Source organism: Hordeum vulgare, chromosome 2H (genome assembly GCF_904849725.1).
Source record: "Hordeum vulgare subsp. vulgare chromosome 2H, MorexV3_pseudomolecules_assembly, whole genome shotgun sequence".
Lineage (NCBI taxonomy): Eukaryota > Viridiplantae > Streptophyta > Magnoliopsida > Poales > Poaceae > Hordeum > Hordeum vulgare.
Window position 1 is genome coordinate 10,532,566 of NC_058519.1, and position 18,030 is coordinate 10,550,595.

General features: G+C 42.1%; 2 pseudogenes; one reads left to right on the plus strand and one right to left on the minus strand.

Annotated features, from left to right (window-relative positions):
- The first annotated feature begins 1,965 nt into the window (after positions 1-1,965).
- Positions 1,966-11,717, plus strand: LOC123424389 (annotated as a pseudogene).
- A 611-nt stretch (positions 11,718-12,328) lies between these two features.
- Positions 12,329-17,727, minus strand: LOC123424894 (annotated as a pseudogene).
- Between the last annotated feature and the right edge of the window lie 303 nt (positions 17,728-18,030).

An 18,030-nucleotide genomic window follows, 5' to 3' on the forward strand; every position in this document is an offset into this window, starting at 1 on the left:
CATCAACTTCTTCACCACCTAGAATTCTCCGGAGAAATTCTAGATTCATGAACCACTCAACTCCGTGCATATTGGATTTTTCTTTGCTTTGCGGGGACCGTCGATGTTGGAATGAACAATACAAAGTTACTGAACTACTAGTTGCCTTGTGAACCTAGAGATGCGCCAACACATGGGATGCTTGCTCAATTGTGCAGGGCCGGGCCTATAGTTGTGCAGGATGTGCGGCCCGCACAGGGCCCATAAATTTTGGGCCCCCGAATTTTTATATAGGCCTGGTATGTATTTTGTTTTTAAATGGTCTTCCTTTCGCTAGGCCTCGCATGTTCCCGGGCCGCTGGTGTGCGCATGAGTCGAGGCGTCGAGCCAGGCTGCTGCCGGATCGATCAGAAAGGGGGTCATCGGGGCTCTGGACTTTTTCTTTTTTGAACATGGCTCTGGACTTGGATCAATCGGAAAAGGCAAAAGCACTTGGTTCCCCGTCGCTACATCCAGGGCTGGAGAAATTCGATGGCAGCGTGCGGCTGCGCGCTCACGTCGCCATCTCAGTTTTCCAAATTCATTCCCCATCCGATTGACATACGCGAAGAGCCTCTAATTTCTTGGGTTAGCCATTCAATCTTTTTTGATCTTCAGTTTGTTGGTTCGGAAATAATTAATTTCTACTATAATGCATTTTGTTTCCTCAATCAACGTTGTTAAAAGTTTTTATATAAAAAAACAAACAGAAGTTTCACGAATGCGCTAATTTACCATAAGTTTAGGTAGTCATTGGTTTAATCCATCCTGCCGTTTGCGCATTCTATAGATGAAAACTATTTGTTCATTTTATATAAAAATTTCTTCCATGAATGTTGTTTTCCGACACATCCCTTTATATCGAAACCCTGACTCCGCCTCTGGCTACAACCTATAGAAAACGGGATCGTCACATCGATCGACGACAGTCTTTAAGATCATTAGATCGATCGGCGACGGACGACACGGGCACACGGTGACAGTTCCTAGCGAGAGTGTTTTACATCAACAGTTGTTCCTCACGAGAGGATTGACTGCCTCATGACTTTCATGACAACGGCTGCTTCATGGCTTCCATCCCTCAGGTGCTTCACGACTTCAAAACAGGTAGCCAATAGTCATTTTTTGCGAGATACATATAAATTATAATTAGTCATTTTTTACAAGGTACGTATACATTATAATTGCTTGTGAGTAATTTTTTTTAGTGCGGTGGGGCCCTATCTTTTAGTTTCGCACAGGGCCTCGAATTTTATCGGCCCGGTCCTGCAATTGTGGTAGGCATGCACACCAATAGCATTACAATGACGGTGAAAGGGTGAGGGGAGTGCATGAGAGTTCAAAGGAGAGGAATTGGGTTTTTCTGGTTCAACGGAAGAAAAGGTGGCAAAATAATACTCCCTCCGAACCAAAAGAAATGACGCAGTTTTAGTTCATACTTAAACTAAAACCATTCAATCGGAGGGAGTACTAACTAATGCAAATTCAGCTTTCTGAATGTGCATTCAAATACACAATGATTTTCAGATGAAGTTAATTTAATTTAATTTCAGTTCAATTTAATTATGCAGAATAGGGATGCTCTATATACAATTGACACTAAATTGAAAGAGTCAATTGTAAAGAACCACCACATTTGCGTCTAGCTACTTTGCGGGAAACTACCAACTCGTTAATCTGTTGCAAAAAACACGGAAAATCTCTTAAGCCGTTGCAAAATACACTGATTGGTCGATTAGCTTCGTTTGAGCTCTTCTCCGACAGGTGGGCCCCGAAAATGCCGACATGGCCTAACGGCTTGACAGACGACGCCCTTTGAACCAAAACAGTCGGGACGCCGCACCGGTCGCTCCTGGTCAGACAGCCCCCCCCCTCTCCAGCTCCCCTGACTCTCACTCTGAGCCCCTCTCCTCACTCGCCCCTGCTCACCGCCGGCCACCGGCCGCCATGGTTTCGTGGAACGACATCGACAGCAGCGACGAGTTCGCCGCCCAGTACATCTCCTCATGTGGATCCCCTATCAAGGTCAGTGATGTCTAGGGTTAAACTCTGTTCGCTCTAGGGTTTCGAATGGGGGCTTTTTTTTGGTCTGGCTCGATTTGAACTTGCATGTTGAATCTAGATTCCAAGTACAATCGAGGACCCTAACTGTGCTGGTGTTGACGATGATTTGATGGTGATGTGTGAGCATGGCAAGTCGGCCGAGAAGTTGGTTGCATTCGAAGGGATTAGCACTGGGAGGAGGTTCCTCGCTTGTTCACTTGATGTAAGTTGGAGCAAGTTTTACTTTTTTAGTTAATAGCCAATATTTTAGCAGAACAGTTGGATTGTTCATCTGGACTGTTCAGTGTTCATCTTCATTGTTCATTGTTCATCTTCACTCTTCATTGTTCATCTTTGTTGTTCAGTGTTCATCTTTAGAGTAAATATATTCCTACTGATTGTTTTGCAGCAAGCAAGCGATTGTGGTGTAGTTCAGTGGGTAGATGAGGAGTGGCCAGTGTTGGAAATATGCCCTAGAGGCAATAATAAATTAGTTATTATTATATTTCTTAGTTCATGATAATCGTTTATTATCCATGCTATAATTGTATTGATTGGAAACACAATACTTGTGTGGATACATAGACAAAACACTGTCCCTAGTAAGCCTCTAGTTGACTAGCTCGTTGATCAAAGATGGTCAAGGTTTCCTGGCCATAGGCAAGTGTTGTCACTTGATAACGGGATCACATCATTAGGAGAATCATGTGATGGACTAGACCCAAACTAATAGACGTAGCATGTTGATCGTGTCATTTTGTTGCTACTGTTTTCTGCGTGTCAAGTATTTATTCCTATGACCATGAGATCATATAACTCACTGACACCGGAGGAATGCTTTGTGTGTATCAAACGTCGCAACGTAACTGGGTGACTATAAAGATGCTCTACAGGTATCTCCGAAGGTGTTAGTTGAGTTAGTATGGATCAAGACTGGGATTTGTCACTCCGTGTGACGGAGAGGTATCTCGGGGCCCACTCGGTAATACAACATCACACACAAGCCTTGCAAGCAATGTGACTTAGTGTAAGTTGCGGGATCTTGTATTACGGAACGAGTAAAGAGACTTGCCAGTAAACGAGATTGAAATAGGTATGCGGATACTGACGATCGAATCTCGGGCAAGTAACATACCGAAGGACAAAGGGAATGACATACGGGATTATATGAATCCTTGGCACTGAGGTTCAAACGATAAGATCTTCGTAGAATATGTAGGATTCAATATGGGCATCCAGGTCCCGCTATTGGATATTGACCGAGGAGTCACTCGGGTCATGTCTACATAGTTCTCGAACCCGCAGGGTCTGCACACTTAAGGTTCGACGATGTTTTATGCGTATTTGAGTTATATGGTTGGTTACCGAATGTTGTTCGGAGTCCCGGATGGGATCACGGACGTCACGAGGGTTTCCGGAATGGTCCGGAGACGAAGATTGATATATAGGATGACCTCATTTGGTTACCGGAAAGTTTCCGGGCATTACCGGAAAAGTTTCGGGCTCATCGGTAGTGTACGGGAGTGCCGGGAGGGGTGCCGGGGACCATCGGGAGGGGTGTCACGCCCCAAGGGGTCTCATGGGCTATGGGAAGAGATAAACCAGCCCCTAGTGGGCTGGAATAAGTTCCCACTAAGGCCCATAAGGTTTGAGAAGGAAAAAACACAAGGTGGAAAGAGTTTCCAAGTGGGAAGGTGGAATCCTACTCCAAGTAGGATTGGAGTAGGACTCCTCCACCTCCAATTTCGGCCAAACCTTTAGGTTTTGAGGCTGCCTCCTCCCCTCCCTCCCACCTATATATACGGAGGTTTTAGGGCTGATTTGAGACGACTTTCTCACGGCTGCCCGACCACATACCTCCATAGTTTTTCCTCTAGATCGTGTTTCTGCGGAGCTCGGGCGGAGCCCTGCTGAGACAAGATCATCACCAACCTCCGGAGCGCCGTCACGCTGCCGGAGAACTCTTCTACCTCTCCGTCTCTCTTGCTGGATCAAGAAGGCCGAGATCATCGTCGAGCTGTACGTGTGCTGAACGCGGAGGTGCCGTCCGTTCGGTACTAGATCGTGGGACTGATCGCGGGATTGTTCGCGGGGCGGATCGAGGGACGTGAGGACGTTCCACTACATCAACCGCGATCTCTAATCGCTTCTGCTGTACGATCTACAAGGGTACGTAGATCACTCATCCCCTCTCGTAGATGGACATCACCATGATAGGTCTTCGTGCGCGTAGGAAAATTTTTGTTTCCCATGCGACGTTCCCCAACAGTGGTATCAGAGCTAGGTTCATGCGTAGATGTCTTCTCGAGTAGAACACAAAAGTTTTTGTGGGCGGTGATGTGCGTTTTGCTGCCCTCCTTAGTCTTTTCTTGATTCCGCGGTATTGTTGGATTGAAGCGGCTTGGACCGACATTACTCGTACGCTTACGAGAGACTGGTTTCATCGTTACGAGTAACCCCCTTTGCTCAAAGATGACTGGCAAGTGACTGTTTCTCCAACTTTAGTTGAATCGGATTTGACCGAGGAGGTCCTTGGATGAGGTTAAATAGCAACTCATATATCTCCGTTGTGGTGTTTGCGTAAGTAAGATGCGATCCTACTAGATACCCTCGGTCACCACGTAAAACATGCAACAACAAAATTAGAGGACGTCTAACTTGTTTTTGCAGGGTATGATTGTGATGTGATATGGCCAACGATGTGATGTGATATATTGGATGTATGAGATGATCATGTTGTAATAGAAATATCGACTTGCACGTCGATGGTACGGCAACCGGCAGGAGCCATAGGGTTGTCTTTATACTAACGTTTGTGCTTGCAGATGCGTTTACTATTTTGCTAGGATGTAGCTTTAGTAGTAATAGCATAAGTAGCACGACAACCCCGATGGCAACACGTTGATGGATGATCATGGTGTGGCGCCGGTGACAAGAAGATCGTGTCGGTGCTTTGGTGATGGAGATCAAGAAGCACGTGATGATGGCCATATCATGTCACTTATGAATTGCATGTGATGTTAATCCTTTTATGCACCTTATTTTGCTTAGAACGACGGTAGCATTATGAGGTGATCTCTCACTAAAATTTCAAGACGAAATTGTGTTCTCCCCGACTGTGCACCGTTGCGACAGTTCTTCGTTTCGAGACACCACGTGATGATCGGGTGTGATAGACTCAACGTTCACATACAACGGGTGCAAAACAGTTGCACACGCAGAACACTCGGGTTAAGCTTGACGAGCCTAGCATGTGCAGACATGGCCTCGGAACACATGAGACCGAAAGGTCGAGCATGAATCGTATAGTTGATATGATTAGCATAGGGATGCTTACCACTGAAACTATTCTCGACTCACGTGATGATCGGACTTGAGATAGTGGATTTGGATCATGTACCACTCAAATGACTAGAGAGATGTACTTTTTGAGTGGGAGTTCTTAAGTAATATGATTAATTGAACTAATTGTCATGAACATAGTCTAATGGTCTTTGCGAATTACGATGTAGCTTGCGCTATAGCTCTACTGTTTTTTTATGTTCCTAGAGAAAATTTAGTTGAAAATTGATAGTAGCAAACTTTGCAGACTGAGTCTGTAAAACCGAGGATTGTCCTCGTTGCTGCGTAGAAGGCTTATGTCCTTAATGCACCACTCGGTGTGCTGCACCTCGAGCGTCGTCTGTGGATGCTGTGAGCATCCGACATACACGTTTCTGATGACTACACGATAGTTCAGTGCAAAGTACTTAATGGCTTAGAAGCAAGGCACCGAAAACGTTTTAAACGTCACGGAACATAAGTGATGTTCTAAAGAGATGAAATTGTGATTTCATGCTTGTGCCCTTGTTAAGAGGTACGAGACCTCCAACAAAATTCTTTGACCACAAAGTAAAGGAGAAAAGCTCAATCGTTGAGCGTGTGCTCAGATTGTCTGAGTACGACAATCACTTGAATCAAGTGGGAGCTAATCTTCCAGATGAGATAGTGATGGTTCTCCTAAAGTCACTGCCACCAAGCTTTGAGAGCTTCGTGATGAACTATAACATATCAAGGATAGATACAATGATCTTTGAGAGATTCGCGACGTTTGACACTGCGAAAGTAGAAATCAAGAAGGAGCATCAATAGTTGATGGTTTGAAAAACCACTAAGTTTCAAGAAAGGCGAGGGCTAGAAGGGATACTTCGTGAAACGGCAAAACAGTTGCTGCACTAATGAAGAGACCCAAGATTAAACCCAAACCCGAGACTAAGTGCTTCTGTAATAAGGGGAACATTCACTGAGGCGGAGCAACTCTAGATACTTGGTAGATAAGAAGGCTGGCAAAAGTCGAGAGAAGTATATTTGATATACATAATGTTGATGTGTACTTTACTAGTACTCCTAGTAGCACGAGGGTATTGGATACTGGTTCGGTTGCTAAGTGATTAGTAACGCGAAATGAAAGCTACAGCATAAACGGAGACTAGCTAAAGGCGAGGTGACGATACGTGTTGGAAGTGTTTCCAAGGTTGATATGATCAAACGTCACACGCCCCCTTTACCATCGGGATTGGTGTTGAACCTAAATAATTGTTATTTGGTGCTTGCGTTAAGCATGAACATGATTGGATCGTGTTTATTGCAATAGGATTATTCATTCAAAAGGAATAATGGTTACTCTATTTGCTTGAATAATCACCTTCAATGGTTTATTGAATCTCGATTGTAGTGTTACACATTGGTGCCAAAAGATACGAGTTAAATGATGATAGTACCACTTACTTGTGGCACTGCCGCTTGAGTCATGTTAGTATAAATTGCATGAAGAGGCTCCATGCTGATGGATCTTTGTACTCACCTGATTTCGAATCACTAGTGACATGCAAATCATACCACATGAGCAAGGCCTTGTTTTCATTGAGATGAAATAAGATAGTAACTTGTTGGAAGTGATACATTTTGATGTATGCAGTCCAATGGGTGCTGAGGCACGTAGTGGATATCATTATGTTCTTACTTCACTGACGATTTGAGTAGATACAGGAGTATTTACTTAATGAATCACAAGTGTGAAATGTTGAAAAGTTCAATTCCGTTTCAGAGTGAAGTTCATCGTAACAAGAGGATAAACTGTCTACGATATGATCATGGAAATGAATATCTCAGTTACGAGTTTTGGTACGCAGTTAAGACAATGTGGACATTGTTTCGCAGTTCATGCCACCTGGAACATCATAGTGTGATGATGTGTCTGAACGTCATAGCCACACACTATTTGGTATGGTGCATACTATGATGTCTCTTATCGAATTACCACTATCGTTTATGGGTTATGCATTAGAGACAACCGCACTCACTTTAAATAGGGCACCGCGTATTTCCGTTGAGATGACACAGTATAGACTGAGGTTTAGAGAAATCTAAACTGTCGTTTCTTGAAAGTTTGGGGCTTCGACACTTATGTGAAAAAGTTTCAGTCTGATAAGCTCGAACCCAAAGCGGATAAATGCATCTTCATAGGATATCCAAAACAGTTGGGTACATCTCCTATCTCAGATCCAAAAGCAAAGTGTTTGTTTCTAGAAATGGATCCTTTCTCGAGGAAAGGTTTCTCTCGAAAGAATTGAGTGGGAGGGTAGTAGAACTTGATGAGGTTATTGAACCATCACTTCAACCAGTGTGTAGCAGGGCGCAAGAAGTTGTTCATGTGGCGCCTACACCAATTGAAGTGGAAGCTGATGATGATGATCATTGAGCTTCGAATAAAGTTACTACAAACCTCGTAGGTCGACAAGGTCGCGTACTGCTGCAGAGTAGTACGGTAACCCTGTCTTGGAGGTCATGTTGCTGAGCAACAGTGAACCTACGAGTTATGGAGAAAGCGATGGTGGGCCCAGATTCTGACAAATGGCTGGAAGCCAAGAAATCCGAGAGAGGATCCATGTATGAAAACAAAGTGTAGACTTTGAAAGAACTACTTGATGGTCATAAGACTATTGAGTAAAGATGGATCTTTAAAAGAAGACAGACGATGATGGTGATAAGTCACTATTAAGAAAAAGCTCGACTTGTCGCAAAGATGTTTTCGACAAGATCAAACAGTTGACTATGATGAGACTTTCTCACTCGTAGCGATGCTAAAGGTCTGTTAGAATTATGTTAGTTGTTGATGCATTATTTATGAAATATTGCACGTAGGATGTCAAAACATTGTTTTCTCGACGGTTTCCTTGAGAAAACATTGTATGTGATACAACCAGAAGGTTTTGTCGATCCTAAAGATACTAGCAAGTATGCAAGCTCCAGTGATCCTTCAATGGACTGGTGCAAGCATCTCGGAGTTGGAATATACACTTTGATGAGATGGTCAAAGATTTTGGGTTTGTACAAGGTTTATGAGAAACTTGTATTTCCAAAGAAGTGAGTGGGAGCACTATAGAATTTCTGATAAGTATATGTGGTTGACATATTGTGGATCAGAAGTAATGTAGAATTTCTGTAAAGCATACAAGGTTGTTTGAAAGGAATTTTCAAAGGAATACCTGGATTGAGCTACTTGAACGTTGAGCATCAAAGATCTATGGAGATAGATCGAAAGCGCTTAATGGAAGTTTCAACAAGAAGCATTCCTTGACAAGTTTTGAAGGAGTTCAAAATAGATCAGCAAAGAAGGAGTTCTTGGTTGCGTTGTAAGGTGTGAATTTGTGTAAGACTCAAAACCCGACCACGGCAGAATAAAGAGAATAGACGAAGGTCGTCTTCTATGCCTTAGCCGTAGAATCTAAAGTATGCCATGCTGTGTACCGCACCCGATGTGTGCCTTGACTCAAAGTATGTTGAGAGGTACAGAGAGTGATCCATGATTGAATCACTAGCAGTGGTCGAAATTTATCCTTAGTAACTAATGGGCTAAGGAATTTTTCTCGATTAGGGAGGTGGTTAAAGAGTTTGTCGTAAAGGGTTACGTCAATGCAAGCTTTGACACTAATCCGAATAACTATGAGTAGTGAAACGGATTCGTATAGTAGAGTAGATATTTGGAGCATTTCCGAATAGCACGTAGTAGCAGAATCTATAAGATGACATAAAGATTTGTAAAGAACGCACGGATCTGAAAGTTTCAGAACCGTTGACTAAAACCTCTCTCACAAGCAAGACATGATCAGACCCCATAACTATATGGGTGTTGGATTCGTTGGAATCACATGGTGATGTGAACTAGATTATTGACTCTAGTGCAAGTGGGAGACTGTTGGAAATATGCCCTAGAGGCAATAATAAATTAGTTATTATTATATTTCTTAGTTCATGATAATCGTTTATTATCCATGCTATAATTGTATTGATTGGAAACACAATACTTGTGTGGATACATAGACAAAACACTGTCCCTAGTAAGCCTCTAGTTGACTAGCTCGTTGATCAAAGATGGTCAAGGTTTCCTGGCCATAGGCAAGTGTTGTCACTTGATAACGGGATCACATCATTAGGAGAATCATGTGATGGACTAGACCCAAACTAATAGACGTAGCATGTTGATCGTGTCATTTTGTTGCTACTGTTTTCTGCGTGTCAAGTATTTATTCCTATGACCATGAGATCATATAACTCACTGACACCGGAGGAATGCTTTGTGTGTATCAAACGTCGCAACGTAACTGGGTGACTATAAAGATGCTCTACAGGTATCTCCGAAGGTGTTAGTTGAGTTAGTATGGATCAAGACTGGGATTTGTCACTCCGTGTGACGGAGAGGTATCTCGGGGCCCACTCGGTAATACAACATCACACACAAGCCTTGCAAGCAATGTGACTTAGTGTAAGTTGCGGGATCTTGTATTACGGAACGAGTAAAGAGACTTGCCAGTAAACGAGATTGAAATAGGTATGCGGATACTGACGATCGAATCTCGGGCAAGTAACATACCGAAGGACAAAGGGAATGACATACGGGATTATATGAATCCTTGGCACTGAGGTTCAAACGATAAGATCTTCGTAGAATATGTAGGATTCAATATGGGCATCCAGGTCCCGCTATTGGATATTGACCGAGGAGTCACTCGGGTCATGTCTACATAGTTCTCGAACCCGCAGGGTCTGCACACTTAAGGTTCGACGATGTTTTATGCGTATTTGAGTTATATGGTTGGTTACCGAATGTTGTTCGGAGTCCCGGATGGGATCACGGACGTCACGAGGGTTTCCGGAATGGTCCGGAGACGAAGATTGATATATAGGATGACCTCATTTGGTTACCGGAAAGTTTCCGGGCATTACCGGAAAAGTTTCGGGCTCATCGGTAGTGTACGGGAGTGCCGGGAGGGGTGCCGGGGACCATCGGGAGGGGTGTCACGCCCCAAGGGGTCTCATGGGCTATGGGAAGAGATAAACCAGCCCCTAGTGGGCTGGAATAAGTTCCCACTAAGGCCCATAAGGTTTGAGAAGGAAAAAACACAAGGTGGAAAGAGTTTCCAAGTGGGAAGGTGGAATCCTACTCCAAGTAGGATTGGAGTAGGACTCCTCCACCTCCAATTTCGGCCAAACCTTTAGGTTTTGAGGCTGCCTCCTCCCCTCCCTCCCACCTATATATACGGAGGTTTTAGGGCTGATTTGAGACGACTTTCTCACGGCTGCCCGACCACATACCTCCATAGTTTTTCCTCTAGATCGTGTTTCTGCGGAGCTCGGGCGGAGCCCTGCTGAGACAAGATCATCACCAACCTCCGGAGCGCCGTCACGCTGCCGGAGAACTCTTCTACCTCTCCGTCTCTCTTGCTGGATCAAGAAGGCCGAGATCATCGTCGAGCTGTACGTGTGCTGAACGCGGAGGTGCCGTCCGTTCGGTACTAGATCGTGGGACTGATCGCGGGATTGTTCGCGGGGCGGATCGAGGGACGTGAGGACGTTCCACTACATCAACCGCGATCTCTAATCGCTTCTGCTGTACGATCTACAAGGGTACGTAGATCACTCATCCCCTCTCGTAGATGGACATCACCATGATAGGTCTTCGTGCGCGTAGGAAAATTTTTGTTTCCCATGCGACGTTCCCCAACAGCCAGAGCACTTGCAGAATAATCTTCACAAACTTTGGCTTATGTATGAGCAAAGCAAGCATGATAATAGGATGGCATGACTGGATCTCATCTACTGTCCACAATCTCACAGAGCAGAAAAACGAGTTGTAGGAGACTTATGAGAAGCTTATGGAAGATGTGAACAACCTCCTTAATTCACATGATAAACTACCACAACCAGATCATCAGAAGCATGTTGAGAACATTACAATCAGTGTGGACAGCAACATGGGAAACATGAATGAACAACTTGTTGTAAAGGATGCTGATATCACTAAATTGAGTGCTGATGTTGACCAGTTGAAGTTCATTCATGTTGCTCAAGGCAATTGCATTAGAAATATGAAGCACAATCATCTTAAAGAGAAGGAAAAGATGAGCACTGATAACAGGTCTCTGAAGTGGTGCTGGGCTGACCTGAAGAAAGAGAAGGAGAAGCTGGATGGATGCATTGCTGAGATGATGAAAGATAAGGAGGAGTGGAGCATTGAGAAGAGTGCTATGGAGTGCTGCATTGCTGACCTGAAGAAAGCAGGTGAAAATAACAAGAACAAGCTTAAGGAGATCAAGTATATTTGTGATGAAGAGTAATTTTTCATGTGACATGACCATGTGGGTCATTATCTTTATTTAAGCTTTTGAACTATGGCTTGCAATGTGTGAACTTTGAATCCCATCATAGGTTACTTTTGTAGCTATGAAGCATGGCTTGTATGTTGTTTGTTAAGTCAGTTTGTAGTGTTATGTGATGAATTATGTGATGAATTGGAGGCACACATATTACCAAACAGTAACAAAACAATAGTCACACATAAGCAAGGCAGAAGCATCAAAGTAACCATCAAATCCACTAGATACCTTACATCAAAGGTCTCATGACAACCAAAACAAGCAGGTTTCAACATGAACAACCAAACACAAGTAGTGACCAAAATATAGATGTTTTCAACATCATGAGCTGACTACAAGCAACATACACTTTTGATCACAGCCCAACACAAATTAACACAACCTCACTTGATTCCCTTAATTAGAACAGTTGAACCATTCAGACATCTTATAGGATGGCTTCCTCACTCTTCCACTACCTGAAGCTTTTGGGGGCATGAACTTGTGTTCTTCCTCTTGACCCAGCAGCAGTGGAGGAACTTGGACCAACATCAGCAATAGAAGTAGAAGTCCCTGTTGATGCCATTGTTATTTTAGCTTTTTTGTTGCTCTTGTAGCAGGAAGAGCTGGACTGCAGTAGGAGCAGAAGGAGCTCTCCTTGCTGCCCTGTGAGCAGTAGCAACAACAGTAGGAGTTGTCCTAGCTGGCATGGGAGCAACAACAAGAGCTGTCCTAGGTGGCCTTGGAGCAGGAGATGTAGTTGGAGCAGCAGCAGGAGCTGTCCTAGCTGGCCTTGGAGCAGGAGCTGTAGTTGGAGCAGCAGCAGAAGAAGGAGCTCTTCTCCTGGGTGTCCTGAGAGCAGCAGCAGGAGAAGAAACATTTGTTGGTGTATTAGCTCCTCTGTTTTCCTGCAATTACAACATAGAAATGTTTGAAACTGCTATTTGAGATTAATATAGAGAAAGCTGGAAAAACAATTACCTGATGTTGGTTAATTCTCATTGCTGGGGCTGGTTTAAGAGCGTGGTTGCAACTAGTGTATCTATGCTACAAGTGATAGTGCCCATCCTAGATGTATCCTTTGGAGCTGGCTTTTCAAACGTGCTCTTTCTCCTCTTTGTCTCTTTGTTTTCGACTTCTCTTTGAAAACTGGTGGTTTAATGTCAGGGGTTTTAGTCTTTGGCCACAAATCAGGCCCAGGCACAGGGAAAACTATTGGATTGTATGCTGCCTTATACATGGGTTTCTTGAAGAAATCATTAACAAAATCTTCTGGGTGTAGTTTTGAATTGTTGATCACGGAAACAACATGATTGCAAGGAACTCCACACATGTCTCACTTCCTACAACCACATGTATGCAACAACAAGTTAACTGCATATGTGCTTTCTCCACTTGTCACTTGAAAGAGATCAGGTCCAGCTTTGATAGACTCACAAAACCTTAGAAGGATGTTTTGATTCCTCTAACTTCTCAGCATATGTTGGGCCTATCTGTAACTTAGCAGTCTTAGTCTTTATCCTATTTGCATTGAACTTCACTAACAACATTGTTCTGATCCCATCTACTATAGTTCTAATGGGTTTGCCTCTGACATCAAGTATCATCTTGTTAAAAACTTCACTTATGTTGTTGACTACCAAGTCAGTTTTGCAGTTGTTGTCCATTGCATGCCTATTTTGGTATCCTAGAAAGCCATTTCCAAGCTGGATCACACTCCTTTTTCATGCCTTCCATTGTTGTTACATAACCATGCTCGGTATAGGAATAACTTGCATGATACATGTATTTCTTCAACTCTCCCCTCTAAACCCAACTGTTTGAAAATTCTGATAAATATGTCTAAGGCGGAATCTTTGTGGGTAATTGGGGAATACAATGTTTACGACTGCAAGAAGGCCATGTTTGAACGAACTACAATTTGAGAATACTACCACAGTGCCGTGTATGAAATGATAAGAAATTGCAAATTTTAATTGAGTAAGAAACCAAGACTAGCTTGTGTAGTAGCCATATTTGCCCGAGTCACCACCAATGGCATATTTTAATTGAGTAACAAACCAAGACTAGATTGAAGTGTTTTCCTTGTCCACTATTGCAAACGCAATGGGAAATATGTTATTATTTCCATCTCTTCCAGTGGCAGCCGAGATTTGTTGCCCTCTTGTCAACTTTATAAAGCAACCATCAACACCTATCACACCACATCACGAGTTAATTATAAACAAACTAGTGGGTATGCACATGTTAATTACAAACAAAGTAGTGGGTAATACCTATAAATGGCCCGCATCCATTAAGGAAACCCTCTTTGCAAGCATTGAGGCACATGAAGAAGCCATGGAATCTTGGGTTATTGCTAGGGTGTTGTTTCAGATGCTTTGTTATCACAATGCATCTACTACCTGGATTGGTTTCTAGCACAACATCTAGGTAATCCCTTATCCTGTGGTATTGTGCCTTCTGATCTCATAGGACTACATTTTTAGCTATCTTTCTTTCTCTATAGGCCATATGTATAGATACTTCTATTCCATGCTTTTGCTTCAAGTTTGAAATTATAGTCTCGACAAGTGTGCTAGGGTCTGTCCTCAGCTGTTGCTCACATTCAGGTGCCAACCACTTAGCAGTCACTTTTGTGCTTTCTCCTACCACTGGGAAACTATGGTGCAAGTTTAGTTTCTTTATATAGAAAGTCCTCTCAAGTGTAATCTGAGAAGCTGCACTAAAAAAATGGACAACCCTCAAATGTGCAGACGACTATAATCCTGTCCGAATAGCTCATGTGAAAGGCATAATCCCTATTCTGTGAGATGTGAAAAGAAGCGCCCTCCTGAACTGGGTCACATATAGGAAACAAAGTTTCTTCATAAATTGATCTTTTGGGTTCTCCCTTTGATCATCATACCAAACTCTGGGCTTCTTGTTTTTAGCCCTGCTCTTCCTATCATCTGGAAGCTTAACACATGGTTTTTTAGCCCAATCGTTGTCCTCCTCACATAGATCACCAGGATTGCTCTCCTCATCAAATGAAGGCAACCAATGTGCCTCAACAATTTCATCTAAACTAGTATGTGATCTTGTGGTTGGCCCCTTTCTTTTTCTTCCTCTACTACTTATGTTGCTCCCTTCCTCCTCATCCTCCTCTGCTGCCTCCTCCTCCTCCTCATCTGCTTCATAAGGTTCATCCACATCAGTGTCCCCTTCAATGTGACGAAGTGGATCATCTCTATGCTTCTTCACAGGGCCGGCCCTGTGTTTCAGGATGCCCTAGGCGAACTCCACAACATGGGCCCCTATATTCTAAAATCATATATTTTTACTTTAAAATTTAACTATAATAATTGACTGATTCTATCAATAATAATAATAATAAAATTTCAACTTACTTAATCAACAATAATAATAGAAGATAGAGAAATGAAACTAAAATAACATGATTACCTCAAATAAGAATTTAATTCTTCGGAAAAAGTTTCTTTAGAAAAAGTTTCTTCGGGCGTTTCTTGATGCAAAGTAATTAAGGGCACAATCAAGATCAACATTGTCCAAGATATCCTTCTCAATGCAGCACATAGCCAAGCCATTCAATCTATCTTGCAACATAGTAGACCTCAAATAATTTTTTAGTAGTTTCAATTTAGAGAAACTTCTTTCAGCGGAGGTTACAGTCACGAGCACTGTTAAGAGGATCCGATATGCAATAGAGACATTTGGATAGCAATCTACAGCCATAACAAATTGAAGAATCTCAAGAGCTGACATCAAACCATCTGGCAAAGTTGCCTGCAACACTTTTAACTCGGAGACAAAATCATCAAGATCAACATCACATGAGTTATCATCTGAAAAAGCTTTTGCAAAAGTAGTGCAACATTCCCGTAAATTGGTATCATCCAAGGACTTCATATTTTTTGAATTGAACAAGAAACCAAATAAATTTTCAAATTTCTTCAACTGATCAAAGCGAGTGGTCAATGATAGAATTTCCTTGTCAACGATGACTAGAAAGTAAGTAACTCTGAAGGATTCCATAGCTGACAACTGTATTTCCTCATCTTGATCATTGGTTTCATCATAATGCCTCTTTCTTTTCCTTTGACGTTTTGTAGGAAATTCTGGCTCTATGTCCATATCAGATGCAATGGCTTTTGCTATCTCAATACTAGATTGAAATCCTTCATTTCTGTACTTCTGAAAATATGATATGACACCTTGAATGTGTTTTATAGTAGCATCAATGCATACCATCTTTTCCTGCAACTTTTGGCTCACCATATTTACAGAGAACAAAACATCATGCAAAATAACCATGCCAAGTAAAGTTTCAAAATTCTCAAGTGCACTGACCAAAGATTGAGCATCACTTACAGCAGCTGGGTCATCAGTAGAAGTCTCCTCCAGTTCCTTCAAAGCTGATCTTACATGGATAGTTTGGTACCTAATAGGTTGCACACTCTTTATTCGACTTTCCCAACGAGTATTGGACAAAGGCTTGAGAGTTAGTTTTGTTCCTTTTTGAAGATTGTCAAGCAAAATCTTCCACCTTTTAGTAAAACGTGAAAACAATACATATATTCGTTGTATAATACCAAAGAATGTAATAGCTTGTTTGCAATATTTTGCCATATCACAAAGAGTGAGATTCAAACTATGACAAGCACATGGCATATACAACGCTTTGGGGTTTTCTTTAAGCAAGCGACTCTGCACACCTTGGTATTGTCCCTCATATTGGAACCATTGTCATAACCTTGACCCCTCACATCAGCAACATTCAAATCAAAGGAACTCAATGTATCCAATAATACATTCAAAAGCCCCAATCCCGATGTGTCCTCAACCTTTAGGAACTCTAGGAAAAACTCCTCCACTCTCGGAATGTTGCTTGACATATTGACACAACGCACAATGAGAGTCATTTGTTCTTCATGGCTCACATCCGGGGTACAATCCAAGATAACCGAGAAATACTTGGCATCTTTAATGATCTTTAAACTAACCTTTCTCACAACATCGGCAAGAACTGAGATCAACTCATTCTGGATTTTGTGGCCAAGATAGTGATGATGAATTTCATTACTTTGAATGCGCCGAATATGTTCTTGCAAAACAGGATCAAATTCAGCAATCATTTCAATCGTGCCCAAAAAATTACCATTATTATCTTGATATAACTTCTCATTTCATCCACGAAATGCCAAAGTATGTTTTGCAAGAAACTTCACAGCAGAAACTATTCTTACCAATACTTGTCTCCAACGCTCCTTCTCCTTTGCAATCTCCCTTTGCATATCATCATCAATTGTCTTGTTTTTGCTTAGTCTCAACGTAACTTCATTCCATGTATTCATGTTTGTTAAATGCTCAACGCTGTTCTCATGTTCTTTGAGTCGCACACTCAAACGCTTCCAGTCATTCAATCCATCACATGCTAGCATAGACTTGCTCTGCTTTGATTTGAACAACTTGCAACAAAAACAATATACTTTGTTCGCAGCTTTATGATAAACCAACCACTTTCTGTCAACAAACTCACCATTACTTAATTTTCTGGAGTAGAAAGCATATGAAAAATGTCTACCAATGATGTCCTTCTCAAACTCCAGATTTGGTTCTCTAATAGGTCCCTTCTCAATTAAAATATCCCTTTTGGTATTGTCAAGAATTTCCCATGTTCTTGGATCAAAAATAAACGAAAGGGAATCTTCATGTTCATTATTAGCAGAAGACTGCAAATTTTCCTGCATTGTACTGTCAGCATCAACTTCAAAATCTGTTTGCTCCCCTCTATTTGCGCCATCTTCATTGACCTCAATATGTGAATCGACATGCTCGGGATTACTTATTTGCCCTTGTTGTTCACTCGCATCAACGTTGCTAGAGGATGTAAAGTACCTATTCAAAGAACCCTTCAATGGTTGAATTTTCAGATCACTTTCTTTCTTTTTTTTCTTTTTTCAGCACCCGATAATTGCTTCTTAGGCAACATGACAGACCCTACAATTATGAAGAAAAGAAAAATAGAGAATACAAAGAATTAGAAATTTATACATCAAATGATTGAAACCCTAGACATACATGGAAAAGTACTTGAATTACTATTTACTAAATAAAGGTGATGGATAGACTACGTACTAGTGTTGAATTCCGATGTTGATTACTCTTCTAATACTAAATTTCAGAATTTGGATGAATGGATGCAGGTCCAAGCCAAAGAACTCGTTCCTGTTTTTTGACTGTCCAGAAAATCGGTTGCAGGCCTGATCGATTGTAGCACCTGATTCAGTGATTC